Genomic DNA, 25,602 nt, shown 5'->3' on the forward strand with positions numbered 1-25,602 from the left:
ATTAGAAGAGATGTCACATGAAGGGTGTGTAAAATGAGAAATCCCAAACAGAGCCCTGAAACATCAACCCTTGACAAAGAGATGGCTTATAAGAAGACAAAAATGGTGAAAGGTAGAAGAAGCAAGGAAGAGTGGTTTCTTAGAAGCCAAGGAAAGGAAATAGCCAGGAGGATAAGGACTACAGACACAGCACTGCATACAGAAAGGTCAAGGAGAGCCAGAACAAAGAGATTTCCTCAGATTTGGCAGTTAGGAGATGGTTGGCTCCTCACCATGTCGGTGAAGTGGAGGAAGCAGGAAGCTAACTCCAGTGGGTGAAGCTGATGCAGGGCATGCTCCTCCCACACCCCTTGACATGCACCATTTCCACTTCAAGCCATTGTGGCCAGCAGGAGCCCAGCTTTGTCTTGAAGTTGGCTGGAAGTGCCGGAGCATTAGCATCCCTAAAAGCAGCCCTCAATGATGCAGGATGAGAGTTGATGGGTAAGTACTCTAGGTAGTTAGGTAATGAAAATCAAAAGAGATGAAGATAAAAATTTAGACTGTCTAAGCCTTATTCTGAATGAAAAAAAGAGAGATAGGACAGTAGCTAAAAGGTGATATGGAGTCAAAAGATTAATTCCTTTAAATCACAGGAGAAAAATAAAGCACTTTAAACATACTGAGGGGAAAGAGCTTATAAGGAAAGGATTGGGAATGTGGAGAAGTGACAAGCTAATGGAGTAATGTTTGTGTGATGGTTGGAAGGCATATCCCTGGCTGGTTTGGCTCAGTGGATTGAGCGTCGGCCTGCGAGCTAAGTGTCGCTGGTTCGATCTTCCAGTCAGGGCACACCAGAGAAGGAAAACTCTGACTCCAAAAAACCTCCGCTGCCTTGCGGCATACCTCTTCAGGGGAAAGGCTAAGGGAGTAAACCCCGACAGAAAATCCGGAGCCGGAGTCCCTAAGGCAGTTTGACGTTGTAGTCAACACCGGCAACTCCTGCGGCGCACCTGAAGCCAAGCTGTATTGACTCCGTCTTTCCCTTGGACCCTTCAGCTGCGAAGAGAGGGGGGGTCTGCTGCATGGGCAACAGCAGACCCTCCATATCACCCTGCCCAGGCTCTGTAGCTTCAGCTTCACTGGAGAGGACACTCCAGCGTCATCGCAAGATGTCGATTCAACACGGGAGGAGACAGATACCGTGTCACTCCCGAGTCGGACTGCACAGCCATTCTCGGCGGTGCAGATACACTCTTAAGAAGCTACACCATCGTCTCTCGAGACGGACGGCTGCCGACGACGACGGTTGGAAGGCAGGTTATAGCACAAGGTGGGATTAATGGTGGAGGAAGAGAGCACCTCTCAAATGAGTACAAGAGAAGGAGAGGTGGTGGCAGTGACAGGGAGTAGTGTAGTCATGTGTAAATATCCCAGTGGTCAGAAAAAAGAAGGGAGTCATTTGCTAAGGGTGAAGGAGATTAAGGTGAAAGTACAAGCTATTGAGCCAAAAAAAAAGGGGGGGGGGACATAATGCCTTCATTTAGGTGATGAATGGAAGAGAAAATGTAAAGATAAGTCAATAAACAAGTAATTCAGTCACAAGGACATGAAACAAAGAACTCTCTTAAAGGAGAGAGTGATCACGTCATCCAAGGCTGTAGGGAGGCTGAGGTGATAGGAAAGGGTTGTTGGATTTGGTAATTTCCTGAGTGGTAATCAGTGGTTTTGGAGAGAGAAGTTTCTGTTGGGTAGATATAATAGAAGCTGTCTACTCAAAGAATAAAGGAGTGAGTGGACAAGGGAAAGACAGAGAACAGTAAGCAGATGAGCCATGAGTCAAATGATAGCGACAAAATATCTACTCACATCAGTTTAATGGAGGGAGAGCCCCATGATGTTTTCAGGATGACTGTATTGAAAACTCATCAGCTGTTTGGTTGTAGTATGTGGAATTGCCTGGATTTGATCATTTTTAACATACAAATAAGGCAGCTTCATGTGACTCAACCCAATGTTCAAAAATATCATAGGATAGGTTTACTAATGACTACAAGCCAGGTTCTCAGGTCCTCTGTATTAGTTTTCAATTCTAAGTCTATACAGAATATCTGAGACATAAATCTACAAGAATAATGTAGTTCATGGGACACGTGGGTGAGGATAATGAAAATCGATAAATTATTAATTTCATTTTGAGCATGTGCTAATAATATATGCTCTATGTAAAGGATCCTCTGATGTTTGGCTCAGTGGATTGAGCGTCGGCCAGCGAGCTAAGTGTCGCTGGTTCGATCTTCCAGTCAGGGCACATCAGAGAAGGAAAACTCTGACTCCAAAAAAAACCTCCACTGCCTAGCGGCATACCTCTTCAGGGGAAAGGCTAAGGGAGTAAACCCCGACAGAAAATCCGGAGCCGGAGTCCCTAAGGCGGTTTGACGTTGTAGTCAACACCGGCAACTCCTGCGGTGCACCTGAAGCCAAGCTGTATTGACTCCGTCTTTCCCTTGGACCCTTCAGCTGCGAAGAGAGGGGGGGTCTGCTGCATGGGCAACAGCAGACCCTCCATATCACCCTGCCCAGGCTCTGTAGCTTCAGCTTCAATGGAGAGGACACTCCAGCGTCATCGCAAGATGTCGATTCAACACGGGAGGAGGCAGATACCGTGTCACTCCCGAGTCGGACTGCACAACCATTCTCGGCGGTGCAGATAGACTCTTAAGAAGCTACACCATCGTCTCTCGAGACGGATGGCTGCCGATCGATCGATGTAAAGGATAATCATTTCTACAATATAGTATTAGAAATAGGCAACTTTCTTTTTGCTACATTTTCAAAAGTATTCTGAAAATAAAAATCTCTAAATCCCTCAGTCTTTAAGTATTTCTGAGAGTGAAAACAGCTATAGTAGAATGTAACTACGAGTGGTGACTTATCTGCTAGAGACGTCATTGAGTAAAAGCAACTGTAGGGAAATTGATTATTTTGGACCTTGCTCTTTGCTTCAGAAGTTTTTTCTGAAATTTAATTGCTCTGAGGCCAATGATGACAGGCATGTAAAATGCAATTAACAAATGAAACATATCTCTTGTGAGATGACATTAAACAGAAGTGATGGAATGTGACATTTAGAAGTCGTATCATAAATGCACACCTTGCATTTTATTTTAATTATATCAATTTCAGATTCTGGAGCACTGTAGATTCACACACACCTGATTAAATTATGTCAGTTCTAATACTTTTAGGTCAAAAAAGTTTTTGGAGGAAGTCTCAAAAAACAGGTAAGATTATTCTTTGTTCTTCTGGCTACTGGACCAGAATAGGCTCTTGAAGTCTCTTTCTGTAAAAATCTGTGATCATAATAGGGAATGGTTTTAATGGAATTAAAAACTCCCAAGACAAATGATATCGTTTCAAGTATACTTCAGGTTCACAGGAGGGAAAGTGGTCTGTATTAATTTCACCACTCTCCATTCTCCATCGTAGTTTCAGAATTATGTACTTTTTTTTGAAGATGTAAAAAACGAACAAACAACAAACAGAGAAACTACAGAAAATATTTTTTAAATTAAACTATTTCTTTTTTTCACAGAAAAATTAAAAATCTCTAATTATAGCTTTAAGATATGAATGCTTAGGCCATGTACTGCTGGATATTCAGTTGATGTCCAAGCTCACCTATAACACACAAGGCACTCAATTCTTATTCTACATATGCCTTTCCATGGATTAAATGAATATGCAGAAACGCTATATTTTCTTTCCTTGTCCCTATTTTTGTTAATAGTAAAGATCTTTTTGCTTGTCTAGTGCATGGCCTGCCCTCCTTTCTGCTTTACTTTTTTCCTACAGACATTCTGTGATAAAATTTCAAGTTCAAGTCATTGAAGGGGTCTGAAATCCTCATATGGGGAACTTAAGTTATACTGTAGTACCAAGTAAACCTTAGGAGCATATCAGTTGGTTTAGCTTCTGAAGAAAGTACAGGTACCACAGAATACCAGCTTCAGGCATTTTGAGGTAAACTGGTTATTTTTTGGAACCTACAGCTATGCTTCTGGAACATTTTAACATGGAGTAAAAACCTTGAGAACAAAATAAAACATCTTATATTAGTTCAGTTTATTTATTTTGTTAGTAAATCAGTTAGGTAATTCTATTCATAATAGTTACCATTTACTGAGTAATATGTGCCATTTATAATATAAACACACACATATAGATATGTAAGATAGTCCCCTTTTAAATAGATATTGTGATCCCCCTTTACAGATGAGGAAAGCAGAGAAAGTGACTTGCTTAAGATCATATAACCAGTATGTAGCAGAGCTAAAATTCACACTTAATTCAATCTGGCTCTAATTTCTACTTTTCCACCATGCCATGCAGTCTCTCAAAGGAGACTTCAGATATTTATTTCTTAGTTACATGTCATCCTCACAGTCCTTGGTGTGACCTTATAAAGGGGAAGATCAAAAGCTATTGTGTGGTGCCCTCAACATCTACCTCCTTCATAGCTGATCTCAACCAACACTACTGGCATGCAGTTAATGGGGTAAAATTGACAAAGTTAAAACTTCTCTAAGTTAAAGATGTCCTAACTAATTAAAGTAATTTAAGAGTACTTTTTTTAAAAAAAAACCTTTTATATATTATACTGTTACAGTTGTCCCAGTTTCTTTTTCCTCTGCTCCCCTCCACCAAGTGACCCCCTCCCTCCAGTTGCCCCCCCTCTTTTAGTCCATGTCCATTGGTTGTGCATATAGTCCTTCTCAACCTCTTCCTGTCTACTCCATTCCCTCCTACTATGCTTCTTAATTTCTGTACCATCTCCCTCCCTTTTCCACTTCTTCCTCCCTGCTGACCTCCCTCAATATGTTCCCCATACCTATAGTTCTTTTTCCACTCCTGTTGCCTACTTAGTTTGCCTTTGTTTCGATTCCCTAGCTTCTGTTGTTGGTTGTTATGATACAGTTTTCATTTTAATGTTCATAATTTTGATCCTCCTTCCTCTAAACCAGTCCCTTTAACATCTCATGTAACAGTGGTTTGGATCTAATGAACTCCTTCAGTTTTACTTTGTCCTGGAAGCACTTTCTCTGCCCTTCTATTCTGAATGAGAGCTTCGCTGGATAGAGTATTCATGGCTGTAGGTTTTTTATTTTCATTACTTTGAATATTTCTTGCCAGTCCCTTCTTGCCTGCAGGGTCTCCTTTGAGAAATCAGATGACAGTCTAATTGGGACCCCTTTGTGCATAATTCTTTTCTTCTCTCTTGCTGCTTTTAAGATTCTCTCTTTATCTTTAATTTTTGACAATTTGATTATAATGTATCTTGGAGTGGTTCTCCCTGAATCCAGTTTTTGTGGAACTCTCTGTGCTTCTTGGATGTGTAAGTCTATTTCCTTCTCCAAGTTCGGGAAGTTCTGCTTCATTATTTTTTCACATAATTTTTCTATTTCTAATTCTTCTTCTTCGCCCTCTGGCAATCCTATTATTCGAATGTTTGTTCACTTATAGCTGTCCCAGAGGTTTCTGAGCCTCTCTTCATGTTCCTCCTTTTTTGTTTCCTCTTTCTGCACTGGTTGACTGTTTGTTCCTTCCCTATGTTCCAATTTGTTGATTTGATCTCTGGTTTTCATTTCCTCACCACTGGTCTCATATGTGTTTTTGTTCATTTCAGTGTGACTAGCTTTCCTTCCTTCCCTGTCTTGTTTCAAATCTTTTGTTAATTCTGTAAGCCACCTTATAACTGTAGCTCTGAACTGAGCCTCAGAAAGATCTCATACTTGCTCATCGGTTAGGTCCCTCATCTGCTGCCTGGTGAGCTGCGTCACCAGGATTTCAATCATGGTCTGTTTCATCCTGTCAGTTTTCTGTTTACCTTTGTTTCCTGGGCCGGCTGTAGGGGAAGGTGCCCCATGCACTCATCACTACCCGGCGACTGGCAACCTTTTTCACTGCTCTGTGGCACTTTGTGTGGGGGCAGGGGTCCAAGATGGATTCCTGCCATTACTCTCCGCTGAGAGACGGGGAGGCTCCTTCCCCATGGCCTCACCGTCCAAGGCAATGGGGGGGTCTGCCTTCCCCAGCATTGGAATCGCAAGCTGCCGGGTCTCAATTGCAGCTGGGATTGCTCCCCTGGCATTTCTCTCAGTCCCACCGCTATCCCCGCTGCTACCTCAGACAGTACAGCCTGACCTTTCCATCCCTATTCTGATTTTGCCCCTCCTACCCATCCAGACGAGCACCGCTGGTTTATAACTTCATACATTGGGCTTCCATGTAGCTTTATTTTCTGAAATTTCTGGTTATCTTTGGTTTTGATGTAGTTGTATTCCTACTTAGTTGTAGAGGGAGACAGAGCGTGTCAGTCTAAGCCTCCATCTTGGCTGGAATTTCCTTAACAGTACTTTTATAAGCTAGAATTAGTAATAGATGTAGAATTTTACTGAACCATTTATTATATCTTTCCTGAGACAGTTAAGATATTTTAAAGTTCTTTCACTAATTCTTGTATTTTTTAAAATAAGCATTCCTAATTAAAGCCTAATCCTAGTTAGAGAAGAAAGCACAAATCTTATGTGTACAGCTTGATGAATATCACATGAACCCTTCATGTAGTCATCTTCCAGACAGAAAACTTTGCCAGCACTCAGAAGCCTTCTCATTCCCTTCCCAATGGCTCTTCCATTTCTCCTTCTCAAAATAAACCATTGTCTTAGTTTCTGACACCATAGATTAGCTTCACCTGCTTTTGAATTTCTTATAAATAGAATATTTAGGTTTCTAACCAGTGTGTGAATTCTTTGGCTCAACATTACGTTAATGAAATTCATTCAAGTGGTTGCAAGTAGCCATGGTTCTTTGGTTTTCATTGCTGGATGCTATTCCATGGTATGAATTTATCACACTGGAAGTCCATTCTACTGTTGAACAGTGAGTGGTGCTGTCTCCACTGGGGAGATGCTACAAATAACATGACCATGAAGATTTTCGTGCTGGTTTCTTGGTGTAAATGTTCAACTTTAGTAGAAAATTTCAAACAGATTTCCAATGTGGTTGTACTAATTCACAATCTTACCAGTCATAAATGAGGGTTCATACTCAACATTTTAGTCCAAATTTTTGGTGTTCGTTCATGAGGTTGGGAGCTCACAGGAAGCATCACTTCCTGGCCTCATACAGCATAGAGATTTTACATATTCCACCCACAAGGACTCAGCTGTCTTCTTGAACTCTTGTCATTATAATCTACTCCCTAGCTGCAAGTGTTAGCACTTTAACTGGAAGTATTTTCTGGAATTTGCTGTGAACTGAGACAATTTAATAATATATGGCAGGGCACCAGTGTGATGATCTCATGTGTAACTACTTTAAAATCATCTTAACATTGTTGATTCATTGGTCTGAAAAGGGCATGTTAATAAAGGCAGAGCCACATAAAGTCTGGACACTATGCTGTAGTCACATCAAAAATGAATGCTGAGATCTTCCTAATCAATCTTGCATCTATCATAGTACCTGAATATTCCAGACCTTCAGCAGTGCACCACCTCAGAAGGCAGCATTGCCTGAACTTAAAATGGGTGCCTAGAACCTCTGACCCATTTCTTTTAAGTAGGTCAAAACCTTTTATAAAAGTGCCTTATAAATCCTCATTATCCTATTTCAGAAAATTTTGTAAATTCTACCTACATTATGCTTATTTAAGAGAAAACCTGTGAGAGATGATTATTTACCTTAGATGACCATGGGTGCCAGGGACAATTCCAGATACAAGTTTGCAAAATGAAAGAGATCCATTATTTTAACTTTTCCTTGAAATGCTCAGTGAGACTGTGAAAATGATGTAGAGAAGAAAAGAGAATAACATTCTTGAATTTATCTGTAAGTAATCCGTCGTCGTCGTCGTCGTCGTCGTCGTCGTCGTCGGCAGCCGTCCGTCTCGAGAGACGATGGCGTAGCTTCTTGAGAGTCTATCTGCACCGCCGAGAATGGCTGTGCAGTCCAATTCGGGAGTGACAATCCCTGCCGCACTTGGTACAGGTGAAGGCAGATGGCCGTTGTTGCTGCTGTTGACGCTGCTTCCGCCTCAATCTTTTCTGGACCGCCTCCTCGTTGCGCGCAGCCTCTGCACGTGACGTACCTTGCCTGACCGCGAGCCTCCAGGCTAGGCGGTCGTCTGCTTGAACTTCCCATGTGTTGAGATTGATGGAGCATTGTGTCATGTCCTTTTTGCAGATGTCTTTGAACCGCAGTTTTGGGCGCCCTGTCATCCTCTTGCCTTCTGCTAGCTCGCCGTAGAGGAGGTCTTTGGGGATACGGCCTGCATCCATTCTTTTGACATGGCCGAGCCACCTGAGGCGTCTCTCGCTAAGAACTGCATGCAAACTGCTCATATTGGCTCGCTTCAGCACCTCGGTGTTGGGGACCTTATCCTGCCAGGCGACATGCAGGACGCGTCGCAGGCACCTCATGTGGAAGCTGTTGAGTTTCCTTTCGTGCCTTGCGTAGGTGGTCCACGTCTCGCTGCCATAGAGGAGAGTGCTGAGTACGCAGGCTTGGTAGATGCGCAGTCTGGTTTTCTCAGTGAGGCTGGAATTGTTCCACGCTCGCCGGTTCAGTCTGGCCATAACTGTGGCTGCCCTGGCGATTCTCCGGTTGACCTCCAAGTCGACTGACAGAGAGCTCGAGATGGTGGACCCGAGGTAAGTGAAGTCGTTGACAACCTCCAGGGTGTATCCGTCGATGGTGATGCATGGGGGAGTCCCCGTGCCTTGAGCCATAACATTCGTCTTCGTCAGGCTGATGGCTAGTCCGAACTCCTTGCATGCGTGGGAAAGGCAAGTGACTAGCTGCTGGAGTCCCCCTTTGGAGTGTGATGTCAAAGCTGCGTCGTCGGCGAAGAGCATCTCACGGATGAGCACCTCTTTGACTTTGTTCTTGGCTCGTAGACGGGCCAGGTTGTAGAGCTTGCCATTGGATCTGGTGTGAATGAAGACACCCTCGCTGCAGTCCTTAAAGGCGTATTGGAGGAGCATGGAGAAGAAGATTCCGAACAGCGTAGGCGCGAGGACGCAGCCCTGCTTTACTCCGCTGCTGACTGGGAAGGCCTCAGAGGTTGCGCCGTTGTAGGACACCGTGCTGTGCATGTTGTCGTGAAAGGACATGACCACAGCAAGCAGATGTGGTGGACAGCCAATCTTCCGTAGCAAGCTGAAGAGTCCGCTTCGACTGACCAGATCAAACGCCTTCGTGAGGTCAATAAAGGCGAGGTAGAGTGGTTTATGCTGCTCGTGACACTTCTCCTGCAGCTGGCGTAGGGAGAAGATCATGTCCACTGTTGATCGGCCAACTCTGAAGCCACACTGGGACTCTGGGTAGACGCGGGAAGCAAGGGTCTGCAGGCGGGCAAGAGCGACCCGGGCGAATACTTTGCCGACGACGCTGAGGAGAGAGATGCCCCGGTAGTTGTTGCAGTCGCTGCGGTCTCCTTTGTTCTTGTACATGGTGATAATGTTGGCGTCTCTCATATCCTGGGGGATGTAACCCTCCTTCCAGCAGAGACAGAGTAGATGGTGGAGCGGCTGTAGCAGGACTGGTTTCCCGCTCTTTAGGATTTCTGGAGGGATTCCGTCGCTTCCTGGTGCTTTCCCGCAAGCGAGGCGGTCGATGGCTTTGCCGAGCTCTGCCGCAGTAGGTGGGGTGTCTAGCTCCTCCATGACTGGTAGGTCTGGGATGGCTTTAAGAGCAGTGTCTGTTACGGTGTTCTTCGTTGCGTACAGCTCGAGGTAGTGCTCGGTCCACCGCCGCATTTGCTGTTCCTGGTCAGTGATGACCTCACCTGTCTTGGACTTAAGGGGGGCGATCTTGGAGGGGATTGGGCCTGTTGCCTTCTTGATACCCTCATACATTCCTCGTGCGTTGCCTATATCGGCGGCTTCCTGAATGCTTCTGCACAGGTTTAGCCAATAGGTGTTGGCACAGTGGCGGGCGGTCTTCTGGACTTTGTTCCTGGCAGCCCGTAGAGCTTGAAGTGTACTGGGAGTGGGCGTGACCTTGTAAGCCAGTAGGGCCTTCCTCTTAGCCTCGATCACGGGTTTCATTTCTTCCCAGTGAGCCTCGTACCAGTCAGTGTTCTTCCGCTCTTTCTTCCCGTAAGCAATAATGGCGGAGTTGTATATGGCGTCGCGGAGACGTGGCCAATTGGATTCGATAATGTCATCTGCCACCACTCCCTCGCCGAGTGCATCTTCCATCTTGTTGATGAATTGCTGGGTCTTAACTGGGTTGCTGGCACAACTGGTGTTGATGCGTGGGTGACCCTTCATCTTGGAGTGGTGCAACCTCTTCGGCATTATGCTCACCTTGCTTACCACGAGGGCATGGTCCGTGTCGCAGTCTGCACTGTGGTAGCTGCGGGTGAGGAGGGTGCTGCCAATATCCGTTCTTCTGGTGATGACGAGGTCAAGCTGGTGCCAGTGGCGGGAGCGGGGGTGCCTCCATGACACCTGGTGGATCTCTTTGCACTTGAAGAATGTGTTTGTCACGCACAGGCCGTGGTGACACAAAAGCTCAAGCAGTCGCTGACCATTCTCATTGATCTTTCCTCTCCCAAAGTTTCCAAGGCAGGTGGGCCAGGCCATGTGGTCGGCTCCTACTCTTGCGTTGAAGTCTCCAAGGAGATAGAGAGCGTTACTTCTGGGAATCTTGGATAACGCTTCGTCCAGTGCATGGTAGAACTGTTCTTTCTCTTCGGTGGTGGTGCAGAGGGTTGGGGCATACGCGCTAAGAATGCTGACTGGGCCGAAAGTTGTTGACAATCGGAGGGTAAGTAATCTCTCTGTGCCTCCTGTGGGTGGCTCTATGGAGTTAACAAGCGTGTTCTTCACAGCGAACCCAACACCGTGCTGTCTTGGTTGGTCCGGAGACTTCCCTTGCCAGTAGAAGGTGTAGTTGGTTTCTCTGATAGTTCCGTTGTCGGCCAACCGGGTCTCCTGTAGAGCCGCAATGTCGATGTTTAGTCGTGCCAGTTCCCTATCGATGACAGCGGTTTTCCTGGCACCCTTGATCCACAGAAGGTCTGCAGTAAGTCCGGGGCACATGGTCCTGATGTTCCAGCTAGCGAGGCGAAGAGCCGGAGGCTTCTTTCTTGTTGTTTGCTTGGAATTAACTGGTGCGGGTGTTTTGTGGCCCACTTTTCGAGAGGCGCCTCTCTGATCCCCACGCACCCAGTGGGGCAGGCGAGCCATGGCGAGACGGTAGCTGTCCAGTGAGGTGCGATGACCTCTCCCACCGTCAGAGGAGACCCCTGGCACTCGTTTCCTTCGCCAATCGGATGAGCTTATAACCGGTATCTGTCTCCTCCCGTGTTGAGTCGACATCTTGCGATGACGCTGGAGTGTCCTCTCAAGTGAAACTGAAGCTACAGAGCCTGGGCAGGGTGATATGGAGGGTCTGCTGTTGCCCATGCAGCAGACCCCCCCCTCTCTTCGCAGCTGAAGGGTCCAAGGGAAAGACAAAGTCAATACAGCTTGGCTTCAGGTGCGCCGCAGGAGTTGCCAGTGTTGACTACAATGTCAAACTGCCTTAGGGACTCCGGCTCTGGATTTTCTGTCGGGGTTTACTCCCTTAGCCTTTCCCCTGAAGAGGTATGCCGCAAGGCAGCGGAGGTTTTTTGGAGTCAGAGTTTTCCTTCTCTGATTTTAGAGATGTCCTTCCTCTTTCCTCCTTTACAGTCTTGAGGGCAGCATTTACAGGCTAAAATAGAAACTGGCAGTGTAACCTTCTAAGCAGATACTACCAATACCCTGCTTGGGTATACTCACCCAACAATAAACATCTCTTAAATGTCCTCCAAGTGCCATGCCTCGAATTAGTAAATGGCAGTGCAATGGCAGCCAAACATTTGGATCAGTTTCACTAAGTAAACCACCAACACAAGTAGGTTTTTAAAACAATAGAATAGTGTCTCATTTTATTAAAAATAATAACTATTTTTAAGCAACTTACCAGCAACACTGAATAAAAACCTGGCTGTGTTTCCCACTGTTTCAACTGCTCCTCAGCTGGCTTTAACACAGCAGTATCCTGACTGGTGGCCTGAGTTAAGACTTGAAGAACAACAGTGCTGGCACTATTGAGATCCATGGAACCCAATTGGCTCAGTCCGAATAGCCCGGCTCTCCAGCTTCCACTGTCCAACACGAAGTGGCGTCGGTTGGTCCCGCGCCCCACGCTTGCAAGTCCACGCGCCGCCGCCCACTGATGCCGAAAGCGGCTTCTAGGAACGCGCCATGTTCTGAGTCGCAACTCTAAACGATGCGGACGCTAGAATATCGCGTCACAGACATCCACAGCAATAAAAAAGATCAAAATACTGATACACAAAACAACACAAATGAATCTCAAAAAGCATTACGCTAAGTGAAAGAAGCAAAGCATAAAAGTCTACATGAAGTTCTAGAAAATGCAAAATTATAGAGACAGAAAGTAGATCACTGGTTGCCTTGGGCTATGGGGCTAGAGGAAAGGATGATACAACAAGACACAGGATAATTTTTAGGGAGATGGAAATGCTTTAATCTTGATTCAATAGTAGTTTTGCTACCGAAAAGCAATTTGGGGTCCTGCTGCCTGCCGCCACCCTCTAGGCAAAATTCCAGAAGCAAAGGTTTGGTGATAAAGAAAGTCTATCCAGTCACAGCTTCAATTACTTAAGCCAATCAATTAAGGCTAAACTCTAACACCTGGGCCCTGCTATCATTTCCCCCTGTTTTAATCACCTTATTTCTATAGGGCTAGTTACAAACTAAAACAGCATAAAATACAAAAACTACACAACTTTGGAAGAATGACAGGCTTCTGCCTCATAGCCTGTTCCCTCTAGAACACCCAAAGAATAAACCAGGGACCCTCTGCCAGGCCAGCCCAATCCTTTAGAAAAATAGGAAGCCCCACACTTTGTTCTTCCACAGAGACACGAACTTAACAATATACTGTCTAAAAACGCTTTAAGAGAACTCCAGAAACCAGTTAAAAAGTCATAATATCCCAGGAAAGTGCAAAGCCAAAACCAGCTACATTAAAATGGTTAAAAAAATTATTTCACCCATGAGAGCCCCTCCCCTAAGCCAGCACAGAAACAACCTTAAAGAAATGAAGACCTAATAATTATGAGACAAAAATAAAAACGACCATCTTAAATAAGTTCAATGAACTTTGAGAGAAAACAGACAACTAAGGAAAATCAGGAAAATGATGCATGAACAAAATGAAAATATCTTAAAAAACAGAACTTCAGGAATTGAAGAATATAATAATTCAATTAAAATATTCACTAGGAGGACTTCTGGCCAAGATGGAGGCATAGACAGACATGCGGCGTCTCCCTCCACAACTAAGAAGGAATCTTCTTGCTGATGTTAAGGAGAAACTCATCCAGCAAGTTAAGCTTGTAGTCTTCAAAGAGATCCTCCCCGCTTTGCCTCATGTTTATTAAGAAGGCAAAGCAGGAAAGTGATGCCATCACTGAATAATACATAGAAGATTAGTAGACGTTTAATCTCCATGGTATTACCAGTACCCAAAGTTTCTTTGTCCAAAACATCCATTCTCAACCACCTGTCTTTGTTTTTTAATTACACAAATGGTCACTAATTTTGAGGAGAGCATCAATATTTTTAATTGCCTTTTCTTCGGCTCATAGAGGAGTCATGTGAAGAATGGTGTTGTCATCATAAAGTGTCTGAGGATAGTAAAAAAGAAAAAAAGAAAGAAAGAAAGAAAAAAAGAACTAGTAACATAAAAGTGAGGTTTTCACTTTCGAATCTACTAAAGCTTTCTTGCCACTTGCTTTCAATGGCATCAGTTGACTTAATTGATTTATAGATTGACATTTGGCATAGACCCTGAGAATTTTTTCAAGAAATGGTAGGAATCCCTGACAGGTGAGGAAAAGGCAAGCCCTCCTACCTATTGTCTCAGATGTGGGCCAATCCATGTTTAATCAAAGGTTTAAAGAGTGGGCCTTCTCATTGTGCAAGCAGAAAGCAACCTCCTCCCTGCCCTCACTTTTGCACAGGTTGAAAAACCTCCACTTGGGAAAGGTGGAGACATCTCAACTTTTTCTCTGTCTCCAGGAGGCTACCTCTGGAGGCTCTAGGGTGGAGAAAAGATGAAAAGACAGGGTAAAAGTCTTATTTGGCTAGAATGGTTTGACCTGAAACTTATTTACATTTTTATAATAATTGAAATATACCTAAAATTTATTTTGCACTTAGTGGATATTTAAAGCTGCCTTTTATTTATTTATTTTATTTATTTATTTATTTATTTATTTTTGCCGTGAGATGTTACTATGGATTCTTTGAAGAACTCCACCTCCACTTACTGAGAATTTCTCACAGTTTCCTTACTCATGGATATTTCCCATCTCTCTGCTGGGCAGAAGGGGTGGGCCATAACAATAAAGGTTATATTACAATCTTTGCCCAGGAGTTTGAGTCTGAGAACAGCCAATGTCACATGTTTTCACTTTCAACCATTATAGAAGACAAATGATTAAATTATACCCCTTAGGGTCTGTTTGTTTGTTTTTGTTGTTATTTTGTCAATGCAGCTTTCTTTTTAGGTTGTTAAAGAAATGTTCTGTGAAATTAATACAAGGTCTGTCCAGAAAAAGTTTAGTCATTGTTAATGTAACTAGCATGGTTTGTGCAACATTGATGTAACCTAGAAGCCAAGGAAAGTGGACTGGAATGCACACATGTGAACAATGATGACCTCACTGTACTAGTCAGTGGAGGAGGGAGACGCCATTGAGTGATCATGTGTACTGTGTGGCTGTTGCATTCAAAGTGTCTGAGCAAGTAGAGCAACAAATCTGCATCAAATTTTGCACTAAGCTTGAACATTCCTCTGCAGAAACTATTTGGATGACTTAGAAGGCCACAGCTATGGGCACCTGGTGATTGGCAGCTTCATCACAACAACACGTCTACTATGTATCATGTCTCTTGCAGAATTTTTTTGCAAAATATCAAATCACCCAGGTGACATGGCCCCCCTCCAGCCCAGATTTGGTGTCCTGTGACTTCTGGGTTTTTCCCAAAACTAAAATCACCTTTGAAAGGGAAGAGATTTCAGACCATCAATGAGATTTAGGAAAATACGATGGGGTAGCTCATGGCAATTTTGAGAACTGTGTGAGATCCCAAGGTGCCTACTTTGAAGGGGACTGAGGCAACATTGTCCTGTGTGCAATGTTTCTTGTATCTTCTTCAGTAAATGTCTCTATTTTTCAAATTACATGGCTGGATACCTTTTGGACAGACCTTGTATATACATTCTTGAAATTTTTGATTTACCCTGTTATTTGCACCTTACAATTATTCTTAGCAGAATGAAGTTGAGAACAATGGTTTCCTACACCCTAGGCCACTGTTCAGTCAACTATACCAGTGTGCCTTGAGGGTGGATACTTAATAAAATGGTTGTTTTTAAGTGGTACTATTGGTTGTTGCTTTTTTTAAAAATTGGTCTGGCCTATCTTAAAACATTGAAGCATAGGGTTATGATACAGATAAAGATGCTCTAATTCCATTCTTAAATAATCTTTTTAAGATAATCTTTTTTAATTCAAGTGAAGACAAAGGGGAATTAAGGCCACAAAAATTATGACATCTCATGTGACTTCCAGCCAAGATGGAGGCATAAACCGACACGCTCTGTCTCCCTCTACAACTAAGAAGGATTACAGCTAATGCAAAACTAAAACTAATAAGAAGTTCCTGAAAATAAAGCTACATGGAAGTCCAACGTATGCAGTCATAAACAAGTGGTGCTCATCCGGACGGGTAGGAAGTGCAAGCCTGCGGCTGAGAAAGCTCAAACTGTGCTGGAGGCGGCAGCCGCAGTGGCAAAACGCAGGACCTGGTGAGCAGACACCTGTGTCTGGGGGGCGGATAGAGGCTCCTGGGGGCCACCCTGGCTGCAGACTGAATCCTTCAGCTTGCAATTCCAACAGCGGAGAGGGCAGACCCCGTTGGGAGGCAGCCCTGTTTGCCAGCGGGGAGTAACAGTGGGAATCCATCTTGGATCCCCGTCCCCACGCAAAGCGTCACAGGGTGGTGAGAAAGGTCACCAGGGAGCACACGGGGCTCCACCCAATACAGCGTAGGAGGTGTGACAGTGACCCGCCCAAGAGGGAAAGATAAACAAAATGGTCAGAATGGCAGAATTAATGATTGAAATACCAATCACACAGCTAACAAAAAAAAACAGATAAAAACCTTGACCAATGAACAAATAGTGAATCTTTCCGAGCTCAGTTCAGAGCTATAGTTACAAGGCAGCTTACAGACCTAACAGCAGGGCTGAATCAAGACAGGGAAGGAATGAAGGCTAGTCCTGCTGAAATGAGCAAAAATACATACAAGTGGTGAGGAAGGGAAAGCCAGGGATCAAATCAACAAATAGGAACATAGGGAGGGAACAAACAGTCAACCAGTGCAGAAAGAGGAAACGAAAAGTGAGGAATATGACGAGAGGCTCAGAAACCTCTGGGACAGTTATAAGAGAACAAACATTCCGGTTATCGGATTGCCAGAGGGTGAAGAAGAAGAATTAGAAATAGAAAAATTATGTGAAAAAATAATGAAGCAGAACTTCCCTAACTTGGGGAAGGAGGCGAACTTACAGGTCCAGGAAGTACAGGGAGTTCCAAATAGACTGGACCCAGGGAGGATCACACCAAGACACATTATCATCAAAATGTCAAAAATTAAAGATAAAGAGAGAATCTTAAAAGCAGCAAGAGAGAAGAGAAAAATCATGTACAAAAGGGTCCCAATTAGACTATCAGCGGATTTCTCAAAGGAGACCCTGCAGGCAAGAAGGGACTGGCAAGAAATATTCAAAGTAATGAAAATCAAAAACCTACAACCATGATTACTCTATCCAGTGAAGCTCTCATTCAGGATAGAAGGGCAGAGAAAGGTTTCCAGGACAAAGTAAGACTGAAGGAGTTTGTTAGGTCCAAATCACTGTTATATGAGATGTTATAGGGACTTGTTTAGAAGAAGGAGGATCAGGGCAGTGAACCTTAAAATGAAAACTGTATTACAACAACCAACAGCAGAAGCTAGAGAACTGAGGCAAGGCAAACTAAGTAGGCAACGAGAAGGGAAAAAGAATTATAGGTAAGGGAAGCATATTGGGGGAAGGTCAGTGGGGAGGGGGCAGGGGGAGAGGGAGGGAGATAGTGCAGGAATTGGGAAGCATAGTGGGAGGGAGTGGAGTGGACAGGAAGATGCTGAAAAGAACTATATGCAGGACCAATGGGCATGGACTAAGAAGGGAGACAACTGGAAGGAGGCAGGGAGCAGAGGGGAAGGAAATTGGGACAACTGTAACAGCATAATCAATAATAAAATATTTTTTAAAAAGTTATGACATCTTTTAAAAAAGTTTTTCTAAAGACCCTAAAAGGCCCTGTTGTAACTTAAATAGTGAGAAAATTTGTGTATGTATCTATATTATACATATTGTTATTATGATACAGTCATCCCAGTGGAAGCCTGAAACCACAGGTAGTGCTGTACCCTATGTACACTCTGCTTTTTCTTATACATAAATACCTATGATTTAAAGCTCAATTTATAAAATAGGCACAGTAAGAAATTAACAATAACTAATAGGTAAATAGAACAATTATAACAGTATAAAAGTTATAAGAATGTGGTCTCTCTCAAAGTATCTTACTGGTCTTGTGGTAATGTGAGATGATAAAAATGCCTTATTAAGTCAAGAACCTTCACCTTTTCACCTTTAAGGAAGCACTTTAAGGTTTCTCTGTGGTGTATCTGAATTACCAACATCACTACTCTTGTGCCTTAGGGTCATTAAATAAGAAAAGGGTGACTTGAACATAACACTATGATATCATGACAGTCAATCTAAGAGGAACAGTAGGGGAGCATCTACAATATAGAAACATGGAAAAGGATGAGTCACATCCAGGTGAGACAGGGCAGAACTGAGCAGGAGAATGTGAGATTTCATCATGCTACCCATAATGGGACACAATTTAAAACATATGAACTGTTCATTTCTGGAGTTTTTCATTTAATATTTTCCAACTGGGTTGAGTGAGGGTAACTGAGACTGTGGATAAGGAGCAGGAAGCTACTGTATATGGTTTTCCCGAGGAATAGAGGCTGAAGACAAAAACAATTGCATTAGTGTTAAGTTTCCCATAGCTACTTACAACCCAAACACTAGTATTGCTATAATCATCACTTATTAACTATTATTTTTATAGGCCAGATATAAATTGATAGAAATAATTTCATTTTTAGGCTACTCCCTGTCCCTTATTTTTTATTTTAATATTTCTCCCTAAAACGTATTTTTAAAACACTTACATATTTACTGAATATATGTGGGTATTTTTTTTGTTGTTGTTGTTTGTTTGTTTGTTTTTATCTGTGACTCCAGACAGGATCCAAAGAGGGATTTTTACCATCTCTTCTCTGGGTTTTACATGTTAGCCTCTTAAGACACTGCATCAATCTTTAAAGGGCACAGGAAAGAGCAACGTGGTGTTCTTAATGACCCTGTAATTTGGGATTATGTTGCTACTTACTCTAGAAAGACTTCATTTAGGCAACAACTACAGTTGGATTATGCAAATATTCTAATTATGTTGAGTAGACTGGAAATGATACTTGTTTAGAATGTCTTGTAATAGCCATATTAAACAACTTAGTGATTATTATTTGGTCTTCTTAGCCAGCCTCTATCTTATTTTAAGTTGAAAATGTGATAGGGATTATTGTTCTTTTTCACTATTATTTTTGCTGTAATTGAAACACCACTCCATCTCCCTCTCTCTATATACACACACATACATGCTCACATATACATATGATATGCATATTTTATACAATTTTATTTATAGTTCTCTCTGTCAAGTATTTTACATATATTTGAGTCTCTAAGCAATTTTTTAAAATTTAGATAAACTATCATCATCTCATACTTAGTGAGCAGAAACATTCTATGTTATTCTAGAGGGTCAAACTATGACCAATGGCTAGAAATGACTGGAAGCAGATTTCCACAATAGGTATAAGGCTTTCCTTCCCATTAGAGCTGTTAAAACATGGGAAGGGCTTCTTGGTGTGGAGGTGAGGCCTCTATCACCAGAAGGATTTTAGTGGAAACTGGATTTATTTGTACTGAGTTTTAGTTGAAGTAGCAAACATCTGTAATTCCTCCAAACTAGGATTTTAAGATTCTCCTTAAGTTCTGAATGCGAGACACAAATCTATATTCAGAAATGAAACTACATGACTTTAAAGGATTTACTAATAATATGTCTGCTCAAGTGACAGCTAATTAGGCCATAATCAAAATATGCCATTAAAAATTATGTGACTTGGGTGTGGGCACCAGGGATCAAGTTTTACTTCTGAATTTGCATTAGTAACTTGAACTAGTTGAGCTCCCTCAAAGCACCTAAGGCTTGGATTAAGAAAGGCCAGTCTTGAAATAATGAGGCCTTGCCCTACAAAATGAGAGGCTGCTGCATCAGCTCAGTGAAGCTTAAAGCAAAAGGAAACCTTTACAGTTTGCACAAGATTTAATATCACTATTCAAGTTTACTGGAAAGTGATAAAACAAGGATTTGCTGAATTCTTAAGTGATTTTTATTTTACTTTCTTCCAATTAGGATTTATATTCTCACTTGCTTTCAAGTGAGATATTAGGCAGTTATGATTTTCTGTTCCATAATGGGGCCAAAATTCTGTAAATTATCTCAGAAATGATAAGTCAACCAGAATGCAAAAGTACAATACAATGCAAAATATTCAATTTGAATAAAAGAAGAAGAAACACCTTTAAAAAATATAGTAAGTGACAAAGTAACTTTCATACAGTAAATGACATTCATAGGAACATTGGTAAATGACATTCTTGCCTGTTTCTAGAAACTGGTCCTATTCTAGAATAGCATAAGACAGTTCTGGGATAAACTTCAGTTTAGAGAGTTTGTTGCAAGACTGGTTTGGGTCTGTGGCTTCTCAGAGACTTTGTAATCATACTTCTTTCTTTCCTGACTGACTGGCATTTTTATTACTTTGTGTGATACCGATAATCAGCTGCAGATGTGATAATATTTTAAACCATGCAACAAATACAATAAAACTTATCCAAACAGAGCCAGATTCTTCCCCTGCACACCATGTACGGTTTCTATGAAAGACACGGGCATCAGGGTAAGTTTTGCTTCTGTGTTGAAGATATGAACAAAGGACCATGGCAGGATTTCTGGTCCTTACCAGGTGGCTGGGGTGGTGGAGAATCTCTGTTCTGATTTGAGCACTGGTAGATGTGAATATGATGCAAGTTGTGCATCTCAGCGACCTTTGGGACAGCCAAGTGTCAGTTTATTCCTAGGTCCATGGCAATGAACTATGTAGTACTAAAACACAGGGACATTTGGGTAGTGACGTGGGTTGTTGCTCATTATCTCCCAGTATTTCTTAAAGCAGATCTTCCTAATCTGAGCAGGGTTTACCTCAGGTGGCTTTGTGGCATTTAGCACATTAATTTTAAAGATTAGCTTGTATCCATTTAGTACATGGACTTGGTTCCTGCCAAAGAGATGACCTGGCCAATCAAACTAACAAAAATCTAGTTTCCAGATACAATTGAAGGAAATAGGACTATTTGCTCTCTGCCTACCAAAAAAAAAAAAGTTTTTATCTGTGTTTTTTTTTGGAAAACTTACTTGATATCATAAAGATAAAATGTATCTGATATTTTCAGATATTTTATATTATCTGAACTTATCTGATATTTTTCAAAGACAGTTGACACCTGGAGATTTTCAGAATGTGTTGAACTAAAACATAAAAAATGTTAATGTTTATGAAATTAAAAAAAAAAAAAGAAATGCAGTTATGCATTTCCTTAGCTGGTAGACGCTCAGGTTACAAACACCTTGAAGGCAAGGACTAGATCCATTCTACATGATTATTACTTGGTCTTAAAATGTAGGCTGACTTGAATCAAAGGAATCTGTTGCATGTGGGCAGCTCGACTTGCTGTCACTGTGGGTGAGGGAGCAGGTTACACATGACATATCTGGTTAATGCCATGTGGGTAGGGAAAGGCCATGTGGCCCCAGCAATCCTTCCCTCCTATAAGACAGACTTTAGCTTTTACATTAGATGGCATAAGAGTGCTGTCATAATGCCATACTTGAAATGTAACTTTTGAAGCTGCTGGATGGGTAAGAATTAAAGTTCACAACTCTTTATCCAACATCATTCAATTTGAGGTACTCAGAGTGAAAGAAGGCACTGTTCATAATAACACCAGGGCAGTAAGCATAACTCAGACCTGTCCCTGGCAAACTGGGACTCATGATCACTGTATCTGACACTATGCAAAAATCAGAGTGCTCAGTTCTGCTGAACAACCTGGGCAAAAAGACCATAATGACTCCACCTTTGTCCTGAGTGATTAACTGTGTATGTTGAGGCTGCAAGATTTGAGATTTGTGGCACAAATATTTTTATCACACCTTCTGAAATAGACCCAAACCAAAATCATGACTGCCCTCCATGGTAACACCCAGTCAGTCTTCCTGTTCCTTTATGAAATCACAGCATTAAGCCAACCTAGAAACAGACTTGCTTTGGTGAAACCTCAAATTGGTTTCTTGTTATTAACAGGGAGTCATGTAATTGAGAGACTATTACTGTAAAAGGAGGAATCCAGGAGTACAAGAAGCATGAAGCCATGGTAAAACAAACCCTTATCTCCACACTGTTGAATTTCTCCATTTAAGTTTGGTCCAATGCAGATGGGAACAGGTGAACTAGAGGTGAGCTATGGTGCCTATGGTGGGTGAACAGAAGATATGGATCCTGCTTCCTGGCTCCATTAGAGGAGCACACAGATTCACCTCCATACTGTCTTTGCAGCTCTCTGCCTGCCTCTGAGGAATTATAGGGCAGCTCTTCCCACCACCAACGCAAGAGAACCAGATATAGGATCAGGAAAGTTTTTAGTCAGATTTGGGTAGATTATTAAATTCTGATGACTCTTCTTAAAAGCTCATTCAGGCAAAAGGAGGCTGTGGTCTAACCCATAAGGATAAAAACTCAGAAGTAAACAACCCTATGGTTTTGTAGATTTGATTATAAAAATCATCAATTCTTCTGGACCAACATCAATTTAAAAAATTATCAAATGGTGTTAGAAATCTGGGGAAAAGAACCCTAAGTCATAGGCTACCACATGGAAGAGGGGACCAAAAATGGGGAAGTGCCATCTGTAAGAAAAGAATTTGGTCTCTTCCAGTGGAAAAATCTTATTTGGAGGTTTTGTTGTTGTTTTTACAATTTTGGAGAGGAGCAAAGCTACCCTTTATGAATTTGTCATGCTGCATTTCAAGATGCCCTTTAGGTGTTGTGTTTTTAGACCTGAGACATTTTGAATACTGTCCACATAAGGCAAGAACAGGTTAGCCCAAACTACATGTTTCTGCAATGTTTTGCCATGAGCCAATGATAAATTTAATAATAATATATAAATCTAGATAGGAGGAAGATTTGTGTAGGGAAATGGATAGATCTCGCACTGAGATGAGCCATTATGCCCTCTGCCTATTGCAAAACCAGTCATATTTTATGATTTTGACTTTTACAATGTCTAATTTCTCCTGCAGTAATGCTTCATCAGCTGCTCCAGAAGCTCCATCTCATCCAGGAATTCCAGGGCCTCGATTCTGCTGACTTCAGTCCGAGGTAATCTGCTGTACAATTCCATCATGTTCATGGCTGATGCTGTTTCCCACCCATTCGACAGGAGCCGTTCTTTCTGCGACTCTAGGGACTTGCAGGTTTCCACCCCTGCCAGGTCACACTGTCGTCTCCACAGGTGTTCAATTTCTCCTGTAGCTATCCCCTAATCCAGGTAATTTAGCAAGCATGTATTTAGGATAAATTATTTAGGCAACTGAAAAGTTTTAAGGATTATTCATTTGCAGTCCTGTTATGTAAGAATCAAACTGCTTTAAGGAAAAAAAGTTCATAAAATAACTCCATTTCTACAAGTGCTTTCATGAGAAATAATCTCGTTATCCCAAATGACTCAAAGCAAGCTTCCATTGATGGATGGTGGCTATTTCCAGTTCCTTGTTGTGGCTGGATACATTAAAGGATTTAGTAGTGAATATTCAGGGTGTGCCTTAAGCATTGTGGCTCCTGACTTTGTTCTCATCTGGGAATTTTTGCTGCTGCAGACAACTGTCAAGACGTGGAGCTGGGCTCTACCTACTTATTAGGATTTTCTTTTGGAACTGATTCCAAGTGTGATTTTCTTTAGGAAGATACATTTTTAAGCTGGGATGCAAAGCATGTTTACATCAAGACAAGCTAGAAATAGGGTAAAAAATCTGGTCAAAAACTTTAAGGGAGAGACTAGGTTTAAATAACATATTATCCACCCTTCCCCACCATTGGAAGCTACCTAACAGGCTTCCTGTTGAGCAGAGAGAAAAATACCTATCTAAGACTAATCAGAAAAAAGTTCACCGTTTGAGTAAGACAGTTTTTGGAGTGTGTTTGTCAAATTCCCTGTATTTTCTATATACATTACATAGGATATAACTAGAAAATATTTATTACTGATGTTAAAGTCACAGGATGCAGGAAAGCCCTGTGCATACTTTACAGTCTAGCTCTCAAAGCACGGTCCCCAGACCAGGAGCACTGGTGTCACCAGGGAGATACTTAGAAACACCTGTGCCTTACTCTGGATCTACTGAGTTAGAATCTGCATTTTAACCAGATCCTCAGGTGGTCTGTTTGCACACTAAAATTTGAGAAGTCATTGCTTTTCTTCTCCCCACCCTCACCCCCTGCCTCCTGCCTTTTTGGACTAATCTGGTCATGTACTGAGAGAAGGTTCACTTGTTTGAACATGAGCTATTTGATGGCCTCTGCAATGATTTATTTAATGGGGTGCGCTCTGTTTCTCTACCAGCCATGTGCTTGCTGTCCTTAGGAAGCGATTATATCCTATAATCAACTTTATGGAAGGCACATTTACACAAACAGTACCTGGGGAGTTGTCTTTAAATAAAGTCACACAATACACACCAGAGCTATGTGTGTGACTGTACAATGTGAAGCTGACAAGCTCCTAACATTTATTAAAACCTAAGGGATATGTTCCGTTTTTACCACTAGGTGGAAATAGAGTAATTCAGAGTATATTTTTTAGGGCCATGAACTACAGCAGGAAAGGAACCTAAGAAATCATTCAGTGTAATTCTTACCACCTTAATTTCACAGATGAGAAAACTCAGGCTCAGAGATATTAAGTAAAATTGCATATCTTACAAATGGAAGTCTCCTAGAACTACTAGGGGAAGATTTGCTAGTAATTTCAGATTTTTCAACCATTTTCATCCATAAGATAATGTATTATTGTCCTCCAGCATAAAGGAAGATATGACGTGACACCTATATTGCCTTCATGTTTTGACTAAAACTAATGACCAGCACAGTTACTTATGTTTGTTAGGACAGGTCAGGATACAAAGATTATTCCCATTCCCTGTATTGCAATCAAGTAAAAATGCTCCTTCCTTTTTCCAATGAAGAAAGCCTCAAGCATTCCATAAAGTCATACAAGACTTTAATCAGATTTGTTTTATGAACATTTTGGTTTTTATACCTTATATTGGGCTCAAGTTAAGTAGCCTATCTTACAGTTTTTCAGAACTTGAAATTCATTACCATTTTTCTTAAGAAAAAAAGGGAATCTGGGTTTGTGAGACATTAGAAGTGATATACTCCAATCTCCGTCTGTGTATATATTACAGATGAGAGGTACAGGAGAACAGGGGATTGAACATGTTGTCCACAGGAGCAGAGTGCTTGCCAGGCTTTTCTTTGTTCCATGGGAGAAACTCACAGGTATGTCAGACTCTATCTTTGTTATTTTTTGTTGGTGTGTTTTAACCACAAAAGAATTATTTCCACTCATCACATAACAAAGTGTTTTTAAAAGTTAACTTTTAGGTGATGTCTCTGGTTTAAAAACGATTTCTTAAGCACCTAAATATTTAGTATTATAGTGACATTTTCCTTTCAATATTTCTGTAACATGGTTGATTATGAGCATCCAAAACTTAGTATTTCAGTACTGAGTCCTGGCTATTATTACCTTATCCTATACAAAAATGGATAAAATGTTGAATCAGCTCATTAAGAATGCAAGTCCAAACACACAGGGGCTGCCTGTCTAGGAGGGGCAGTGGCTTGCCCTAAGTGTCTGGAAGCCATCACTTGTGTCACTGAGCAAATGACGGCTCAGGTACCCTCAGAACACGAATTTTTCTGAACAGTAGAGCCTCAGTGCAGACCCTTAGAGCACAAGGAGAGGGCCTGTGCCACTCAGTATGAAACTGTTACTTAAAAATTATGTATGATATGACTCCAGCACATACTCTGGCACATAAAAGGCCCTGGATAAGTATTTGATTAATACACTACATAAATAGAAACCGATCCTGAAATATTCAAATAACAC

At 42.0% G+C, this 25,602-nt stretch overlaps 1 long non-coding RNA gene and 1 pseudogene across 1 annotated transcript; one reads left to right on the plus strand and one right to left on the minus strand.

The window, feature by feature from the left end:
* The first annotated feature begins 375 nt into the window (after positions 1-375).
* Positions 376-24,940, plus strand: LOC150004580 (uncharacterized). Its single transcript, XR_016512302.1, has 3 exons — positions 376-483; positions 21,732-21,883; positions 24,893-24,940. It is a non-coding gene; the product is annotated as an uncharacterized LOC150004580 (long non-coding RNA).
* LOC150004581 (small nucleolar RNA SNORA26) lies at positions 18,470-18,571 on the minus strand (annotated as a pseudogene).
* Positions 24,941-25,602: the final 662 nt, after the last annotated feature.

Source organism: Furipterus horrens, unplaced genomic scaffold (genome assembly GCF_987537825.1).
Source record: "Furipterus horrens unplaced genomic scaffold, mFurHor1.1.pri manual_scaffold_7, whole genome shotgun sequence".
Classification (NCBI taxonomy): domain Eukaryota; kingdom Metazoa; phylum Chordata; class Mammalia; order Chiroptera; family Furipteridae; genus Furipterus; species Furipterus horrens.